The sequence below is a fragment of the Athene noctua genome, chromosome 1 (genome assembly GCF_965140245.1).
Source record: "Athene noctua chromosome 1, bAthNoc1.hap1.1, whole genome shotgun sequence".
Taxonomy (NCBI): domain Eukaryota; kingdom Metazoa; phylum Chordata; class Aves; order Strigiformes; family Strigidae; genus Athene; species Athene noctua.
In genome coordinates, this window is record NC_134037.1 from 249,796,572 (window position 1) to 249,806,713 (window position 10,142).

The window sequence follows — 10,142 nt, forward strand, 5'->3', positions numbered from 1 at the left end:
TCATTGACCCAAGTGAAGGCATTTCCAAGGACACAGACATCACCACTTGCACAGATAGACACTATCTCCTCCAAGTTTCTGTGAGTGTTCACTAAATTTAGTCTTCTGAAATATGGTAAAATTTTACCTTTTTGATAAAATCGGTGTAAACTCAGAATCCTGACCTCTAACCCTCAGGTGATAAGAAATACAATCTGCCTATGATGGAAATACTTGGGGGGGGGGGTATTATTTATTCACTGTTGCTGCCCATGAGTATGCATATGCTCTGGGCCTTGGCCATCCCACTGATCTATCTGCTTTGAGGTATCCTACTTACAAATACCAGTCTCCATTTAGACTTTATTTGCTAAAGGATGATGTGAAAGGGATCCAAGCATCCTATGGTACATTCTGTATAACTCTTAAAGAAAAATTAAATGTGAATTTGTGAATTAATATGAAATTAAAAGAATTGCAGGCAGTTTCTGCCTCTTTTGATGCTGTTACAGTGCTGGAAGAAGGAATTCTTCAGAGATGGGTGAGGTTTACACTCCCTCCCTCTTTCAATGTGCTAGTCCTGACTAATGAAATGTTTCTGGGTGTTTTGCACAGTTCCTCTGTTTTGTATAGTTTTCCATTTGTTTGTATGCTTTTCATTGTGTTTTTCATTGTATGTTTTCAATGTTTTTCATTTTGGAATACCTGAAACCTGAGTTTCTTTGTCAGCAATAAGCTTTTGGAAGAGACAAAAACTGTATGTTTTCTGAAGACTTTGTTGTCCAGCCTTGATAAAGGAGATGAACACTTATTTTCTTCCAAAGAGGTTAAGTTGTGACTGTACTGAAGTCAGTCATAAATTCCTTTATCTCTGGGAGAAGACTGCCTTCAAAGGATTTCCATATCTTGACTAAAAAACCACTCTGGTGGTATGTGGTCTGTGGGACAGGTGATCATTCCCCATTGCAAGGAGTCCTTTGAAAGCAATGGCACCATTTGATTTGGTCTTGTTACCTCCTGAGCAGATGCTTCAGCAGCTGGGGAGGGTGAAGACGGGTGAAAGCCCTTTCTGTGATAGCATCAATCAAATTAGCCCTTAGAAAAAGGCATCCAGTGATTGCTTGGATCCATTTCAGGCCAAGTTTACAGCAGAAATCCCAAACTCTAATTCTCTGCTGGTCTGGAACAACTTCTCCCTCTTTGCTGGCCTGCCATTTCAGCTATTGCAAAACCAGGGACCAAGGGGGCTGAGAACCTCTTCTGTGAAAAGTTTGAAGATAATCACTGTTTTCCTTGGGCTTTGCAGATTTAAAGCAGTCAGTATATTTGTACCATTTTTGAGCAACAGTCCACTGAAATCGCATATACTGCAGCTACACTTCACCACAGCCTAACCATGACCTGGTAGGGAGTCATGCAGGATTTCACCAGACTTGTGCCTTAATAGCACTTTGCCAAAAATAATGATTGTCAGCAAAATAATTTGGAAAACTAAGAAAACTTCCTAAAATAAAATGTAAATTATGTGATTTTCATTTTTCATCAGGAACTGAAAAATGCCCCAGATTTCATAAATTGGTTGCCATATGTTTTGTGGTCTGTGAGTCATCTCCTAGATCTGTGACAGGAAGAATTTTTTTAAAACGTTTTTTTATTACCACTCAGTCTCTCATTCTGAGGCTTGTAGAGGAGGTAATGCCTTCAAAAATGCCTGACTGACCAGAGGAAACATAATTGTAGCTGGACTAATGCATTAATCAGTGTTGTGGACTGATCTCCATCTGTAGATATAACCAATATGTCCAGATCAGAGAGTCATAGGACTGACGTGATGAGGCCATTAGACTGAAGTGTATAAGATGACATTTCAGATGGAGCCTAAAGCCTAAGGCTGCATCTGTAGCAGGAAATAAAGTACAGCCAGGACCATTCTCTGACATGGAGGCCAACAGGCATGAAACAGTTCATGACCATGCTATTAAACTCTCTTTATGTCTGAGATAGGTTGACTACATCCAAACTGGTTATTGGAAAATGTCATTGACCCATGACATGTCCTGAGTAGTGCCTGGGAAACATTCAGTGGATTGGTCCAAAATGAAACCACTCAAGAACCACTCCAGCAATTTAGCAGTGCAGAGGATTGAGATCTAGAGCCTGGGAATGTTTTTTGGTACCACAAAATTTACTAATACCTGCCATAGCCTGAGCATCCATCCATCTCAAACTCCACTGAACTCCAGGACCACAGATGCCAATGCAGCAACTTCCAGTGAGGCCCACAAGGCAAAGTGGTTTCTGCTTTTCTCACCTAGTCTCCTTCCTTTTAATTTTATGCCCATTTAGTTAGTTCCCATTTAATTATATGCCTGGCAGTCTGACAAGAGACTTTAGATGACCAACAATAACTTAAATCAGAGTTGCAGCTGCTGCAACCATTTCACAAGAGGCAACACAACAGTGGCTTATAGGCAGCCACAACACCAGAATAAAAAAGGGAAGAAATTATAAAGCAGGATTTCCTTTGGAGACTGTCACTACTCATTCAAAACAGATGTGGAACACATTGGTCTAGTGATAGGTTGAATAGGCACAAGATTACTTTGCAGAGCTGGCCCAGTACATTTGCACAGAATCGTTTTAGACACGCATACACACAGAGACATATATGTATATATATGTGTGCTTATATAACTTTGAGGAGGATCCAGCCAACATACTGGCAGAGGTGCTGTGTGGGTGTGGTTGCTGCACATCAGAGAATTGCCCTCAGCCTTTTGACTCTTCTGCTCTTCCTCCCATCCCACACAGCCTTCACCAAGGTAGCTGTGGGTTTACTATGACCAAGGCAGCAGTCCTTATTGCAGTAAATTCAGTGCAGACTTTCTGCGGCCTCCTCTCAACAGATTCTCTACAGAGCAAATCTGCTTTCTGCCTGCAAAATCAATCTTTTATGTATGTTCCACTTGCATCGCATTTTCAGACTGAAGCATTGAGGAGGATGCTTTCTCACTCAGAATTTTGTGCTGCCCCAGGCAATCTGTCATGAAGAGTCTTGGGCTAGACCTAGCAGGAGAAGGTGAAGAATAGGCATGACGTCAGCAGGTGACATCCTCTTCTTTTAACCATAGATATCTATTATACAGGTGCTTACATGAAAGTTAACCCTTAGTGCCAGTATAGAGATTCAAACACTTTTGGGGAATGAGTTATTTCATTCTAAAGCAGACAGCTAAACTCAGGAGAGATTAATCTGTACTTGACATCAAAACCTACTTCTGACAGTACAACAAAGACTCATGAGTGATCTACATTAGTGTTGTATTTGTTGCTAGCCCAGTGGAACACCTCTGACAGGGTTTGCTAATCTCTTCATTTGAAGGCAACACAAATTTGAAGCTGGCAAGGCAATCACTGCCATGTGCCATTCATCAAATCAGAACCATCAACACTGAAAGGCTCACTGACCGTTCCTTCCTTTCCCCGGTTCATGTTAAATGTTGTTCCTGCTTATGAAGTTCCTGAGAGGGGTTCGCTTTACTTTTTCAAAGGTCAGTTATTGGAGTGGGGGAGGCAAAATAAAAGAGCAAATTTGAAAAAGATCTTAAGCCTACTGGTCTCTTGGAAAATCAACATAACTGTCCATAGCTTAGATCATTAGTGTGGGTCACTAGAGTGCAGATCCAGCACTGAGAGTGAGACTCTCTAAAGCTAATAAACAATTCAGTGTCCTTCTGTATGGATCAGTCAGCTGGAGATGAAGTAAGATACAATAGTTAAGATTATCTTTAACAATCGCAAGAGGAAATTAAAACAAACTCTGCTTTCTCTAAAGTTACTTTTTAGCCATATTGCCCACACTTTGCTAATTTATAGCAACATGCTAGTTTCCTAAATAGTCACAGGAAGAATTATATATGAGCTAGGACTTCAAGTCCTGCACAGAAGTTCTGGCTCTATATAGAAAATTATGCAGAGGAAAACATTTACTGAAGGTAAGTGAACATTACTGAACACTAAGTGAAGGCTAGTGTACCAAAAGTATTAACAAAGAAGGAGCCATTATAAATATATTTACATATAGAAGAATCTACTCCATCATTTCATTTTACCTTTCACAACACAGAGACTAGAAACTTCTTCAGCATTTCTTATCTTCCACCCAAGAGGCTTTACATTTGAGTACTTTTTGAAGCAATGGGTCTAATCTTTATGTAAAGACATCAAGTGATAAAGGATTTTCCAACTCATTAAATGAGACATGTTAGCATTTGAATTATTTTCTGTTAATTTGCGTAGAAAAGTGAAACATCTTTAATCAAATCTAAGACCTTTTAGGGCTTTAGATATCATCAGTCAGATCCTAAAGCTATATAGGAAGAGTAGTGCTCAACCTGGTCTGCACAGGTGGCACAAGATCCCATGGAACTACATCACCAGTTGCATCATGTAGCAGTTTTCTTTTGTGCAGAATCATAATAGTGGCATCTTTTTCCTTCAAATTCAGATTCAAGAACTGTATTTGCAGCTGCACTGCTGGGAAACTGACAATTTTTATGTAACACCCTTCCTTTCTCAGGCCCTCGTTATTGGGTAAATCAAGGATTTCAAACACAGAGCCCCCTTACACCATCTCTGACTTAGGGTTTTCCAGAAAAGTGTAGTACACTGATGCAGTGGACTACCTAAAGGATGAAAAGGAGATGCTCTTCTTTATGGGAGATGAATATTACACACACATTCATTACTCTCTGACCCTTTGGGACTCTACTTCTACTGGAAAACAAAGATTTTATATTTCACTAAGGAAATGCAGATAAACTAAAAGTGTTGAAAAGGTGGGCTGTCTGACAAAATGTAGACATGCGCGATGTATATGTCTATATAAGAGTATTTATTTCAAGCAAGACTCCCATTATACTCAGTCTGGACCTGTGATTTACTCCAGTCTCTGAATAGTAATTTAGAGGATGTCTCCACTGAACAGAGTTAAAGCCAAAGATTGCTCTGCCATGTCTCCAGCCTCCTCAGGGCTGCCAATTTCACAAGCAGAGTGAGATACACTCTCATGCCATTGTTAAACACAAAGCACAGGCACGGTGCATTAAATCTTGGCTCCTCCAGTTTCAGAGGTATCAATGTTCAGAAGATCCACAAAAAACTTATCCCATATTCTTTCAAATAATACAAGGTACAAAATAGTCCTGAAACAAACTGTTCAGCTGAAGATCTTCCATAAAAAACAAACCGCACCACGAGAAGAGAGAAAGGGAAGTCACAAAGATATAGTAAGTCCTAGGCCCTTTATCATCAGAGAATGTGTTAGTTATATGTAATAGATCCCTTCTTACTATAAGCACCTTTTCCACACTCACTACTGTTTGATCTCTCTACAGGAAGGTGCTGGGGAGAAACATGCACAGTCCAGAAGCCAGACTAATCAAACCTTCGTTTAAAATAGAATCATCCTTAAAGTTTCTAGCTCTAAGTAGAAGTGCAATTTGAAATACTCAAAATAGTTAAGAAAAAGAATAAAAAGAATAAAAATACCTTAAAGCTGGTAAAATAAGAGAATCAGTGAAAAAACAATGAAATATTTTCAGATCTTTGCCTTCCTAAACAATTTTGTTTATTTATCTCTTATCTAACATATTACTTTTTTCTGATCTGTCTAAATAATTTTGATTTACTTTGCTTTTCCTAATGAAGTGGGAAAAACAAATGGTAACTGAAAATTGAAGAAAGACAATTGTTCAGAAAAAAAGTCCACAACTTTTCTGAGAAAAGTTTTCTTTCTGGAAAATTCTGACCCACCTATCTTAAAATCAGCTCACACTTACTAAACAAATTAAATAAGGATGCAGAGTGAATGCAGTATTATTACAGCTGTTCAAACCACTGAGCAAACACATTCATTCTAAAGAAACCACATTTGGAAAAGCTATAAAATCTTCATAGGAGGTATTACATTCATTTGACTTCATGAATACAGAGCATGTGTATTTTCTGACATAGGTGTGGGTAATAAAATAAATACAGATGGAACTAAACCAATTGTCCATGCTACTGTAGTTAGCACTTAGCAAAGTTGCTATGGACTTTCCTTGAAGTATTTTATATAATAAAAGTAGCATCAAATTTTTAAATCTGATTTTCCATTCTATGGGCCTGACAGTGGGATACTAATCTTAGAGAAAATGAATCATGAGTTGGCTCTCATGAGCCTTTAATACCAGTCCTAGAAAATTTCCATTATCTTAAACCTAATGATGTTTCTTACTTAGAGTTTCTATAGCTTTCTTTTTAGATCAAACAGTTTCCTATAGCTCCCTATAGGTTTTCTACTTAGCACATTTTATTTTCTGGCCTATGTAGTAATTTTTTTAAGGTATGAGAATGCCTAACAGCATCCATGCATACTATAGTATGTTAACTGCACAATCCAAGTGAAATTGTCTGAAACCAGTTGCACAGGTGAGGAGTAAAGGTTAGTTAGCCATAGCAGGGCTACTGGGAGTGGGCAAATGTGTTGCATATTTTCCTAAGGAAGAGACAGGAGAAAGAGTCAAGAAGGGCTTGTTTATTATCTTACTGCTCCTCATATACCTCCAATAGGCTGCAAACAGCTGTCTCTGCCCATTTTCTGATATCACATATTTAAAGTTGTCAATCAAAGGCAGTATCTATGTCTCATTTATTGATTGTAGTGAAGTCTTGCCATTCCAAATACGTTTTCAAAAGTATAAAAAACCCCATTGTTAACACTGGTTCATTTATAATTGTTTCTTCTTCCAAAGCTATGATGAAAAGATGAGAAAGATGGGAAAACACCATCCAAAAAGTATTCATAAAGAGTTCAGGGGAATCAGTAGCAAAGTAGGTGCAGCACTGGAAGTGAATGGTGTATTCTTAAATACACAGCAAACAGGCCTGATCCTGCCAGTCTGTCCTCTGTGGAAGTAAAGAAATTAACATAAGCACGATGTCTGTTTCCAAAAATAGCAATTTTATTGATTTATTTCTGTGATGAAGCTGAATGAGATATCCTGCCCAGCTGCTTTAACAAAGACTATAAAACATACCAGCTCCACATCCAAGCCATGTAATCATCAGACAATTTTAAAGCCCAAGATATAATTCTACATTTAGTTTAGTATTTTTCTCCATGCTAGTTTTGAACTCTCTCTCCAGTTTTCTGCTGAAAAAGCCACCACACACAAAAACTATGAGTTTTCAATTAGGAAGATGTTTCATACATATTTATTGTGCAAGTAAAAAATTACCTTTATGAGTCTTGAAAAATGACTTGAAAGTCTCATATTATAGCTCCAATAGGAAAGTTTTAAATCCCAAATACTAGGCTTTATAAGAATAACATACTATTGTGACAAACAAGAGTGGGAAATTCATGAAGTTTGTTGAAGATAATTTCTTGTCACAAGTACTTAATGAACCAACCAAGAAAGATACCCTCCTAGACTACTCATCTTGGATAGAGGAGTCATGGGAGATGTGATGGTAGATGGCCATAGTGGTCACAAAATGGTTGAGTTTAAAATTTTCAGTGTAATGAGAAAAAGGTCAACAGTGTTGCTATCCTGGATTTCAAGAGACCAAACCTTAAGCTGCTTAGGGAGCTATTCAGCAGTGTACCCTGGGAACCTGCTTTTGGGGCCTTAGGAGTCCACAAGTGTTGGTCAGTTTTTAAGAACCACCTGATAAAAGCACAGGAACAGGCAATTCCATTGTTTTGTTAATCAAGTGGGGCAGAAGACCACCTTGTCTGAAGAGGGAACTCCTCATGTAGCTCAAGAGGAAGAAGAAATTGTATGATCTCTGGAAGCAAGTTCAGGCTTCCCAGGAAGATTAGAGAGCTGTGGTTCACATATGCAGGGAGAAGACATGAAAAGCCAAAGCTCAACTAAACTTGAAACTGGCTATTGTTGTGTCAGACAACAAGAAAGGCTTTCTTAAGTATGTCAATAGCAAGAGGACATCCAAGGAAAACAACAAAGTTGGTGAAAGGGCTGGAAGGTATGTTCTGTGAGTAGCAGCTAAGGACTCTGAGTTTGTCTAGTTTGGAGAGAAGGAGGCTGAGGGGTGACCTCATTGCTCCCTACAGCTGCCTGCAAAGGGGAAGTGGAGAGGGAGATGCTGATCTGTTCTCCCTGGGATCCAGTGACAGGACACATGGGAATGGTTCAAAGCTGTGCCAGGGGAGGTTTACATGGGACATTAGGAGGCATTTCTTTACTGAGAGTGTGGTCAAACACAAACAGGCTTCCTAGAGAAGTGGTCAGTGCACAGGCCTGACAGTGTTTAGGAAGCATTTGGACAATACCTTTAGTAACATGCTCTAACTTTGGGTCAGCACGGAAGTGGTCAGGCGGTTGGACTAGAGAATTGTTGTAGGTTTGTCCCAACTGAACTATTCTATTCTATTCTATTCTATTCTATTCTATTCTATTCTATTCTATTCTATTCCCTTCTATTCTTTTATGTTTATTTGGGCATAAGACCTACTATAACGAAGAATCAAGTGGTCCACATTGAACCTACAAATGTTAATAACAAGTGGAGATGTTAGTTTGTACTGACATCAGTATTTAAAAATTGATTTGACAATGAATTTGAGTTGGTTGACAAATGAATGTATCAATGAGCTACAGTTAGTGCAGCCTGGAGAGCCAAGCCTGTGCTGCCTTTGGACACTACGTGTCAACAGCTCAGGTATTGCTAAAAACGAAGTTGGAGTAACACAGATTTGGTTAATGGTGTAAGATGAGTCTCTGAGGCATGCATTCAAATTTATAGTAATTTGAAGTGTGTTGTACCATGCTTATGTAACCAATATACTGCACAATAAATCCATTATGTATATATTTTCCTCATTTTGAAGTTTCTCATACCCTGTGGTTTATAATAACGGCTCTTTTATTGCTCTTGCATAGTATAAAGTATAACTCAGTGAAAATTAAGAAAGCACTGTGAGATCTAGCTGAACTTAGGTATCTCAGAAAGGCTCTGCACTGTGCCCAAGTGGGCACTGATACTTCGTATTAGCCATTAGTTAAATGTTTACTCTCTCCTTAGATAGCCCACGAGCAGGTATGGCAGCACAGCACACTCACATTAGAAAGCCAAGGCATGTTCAGTCACCAAGGTTATGTTGCCACATTCCAGTGAACAGAGGTCAGGACAGGCATATTTGTCACTGCTGTCATCTCCCGTTTTTCTATTACTGGACCTTATCATAAAATCTGAGGATAAATACTGAAAACAAAGAATGTCTAGTGTAACCTGAGCATACCCAGCAAGGAAGATCTTAAAAGATGAGGCCCTCCCATGCATGGAAAGCATCAAGAAAGATTTTTTGTCAAGAAAGACCTCTTCATAGACATCCTTCAAAACGTGCACTTGAAGTCTCTGTTAGGGAGAGAGGGTTTCTGTCGAAATGCCCTGTGCCAGTCCTGGCTAATCAAGATGGGAGTGCCCTTGTACAGACATGCAGTCCCTTCACAGGGCTCTGGTCCTTGCTAAACTCCTGGGTCTTTGACTGTACAGTTCAAATCAGAAATTACTTGCTGGGAGCAGCTGTGGATCCCTGGGGCAAAGCACCACAAAATGCTGTACTCTTAGGTATCTAGTTTCAGTCAACATCTGAAGAGGCCTATTCTCTCCAGAAAAAGAATGGGGAACCTAGACTTCTAGAGGACTACCTTTTAGATTAACTCCTCCTGTACTTCATATTTTCATTTTTATTAATATTTTGTAGCTTAAAGATGAACTATAGGAACCTTATGTTTCACCTCCTCTTTGTCAACCCTTACTTCTGGTACTACTTCTTTGCAGCATTTTAGTGACACAGCTGTTCCCTTACCTCCTGAAACTGGCCTTGTACTTACCTAAACCTCTTTCTTTAAATTGTGCAAAATGAATGCAAAGTGACCGTAAAATGTTTTTCAATTAAACTTATAGACTTGGGCTGTGAAAGACCTTCTGGTTCACTGAGTTCAGAGCTGTCAGGCAAACACATCACATAGTCCCCTTCATAAAGTTATCAAGTCCTGTTTTGAAGCCACTTCACTTACTGGTCTTCTCACTAGAGAGCTGTTACAGAGTTCCATTCCTCTGGTGACTGGAAACCTACCTGTTATTTCTCT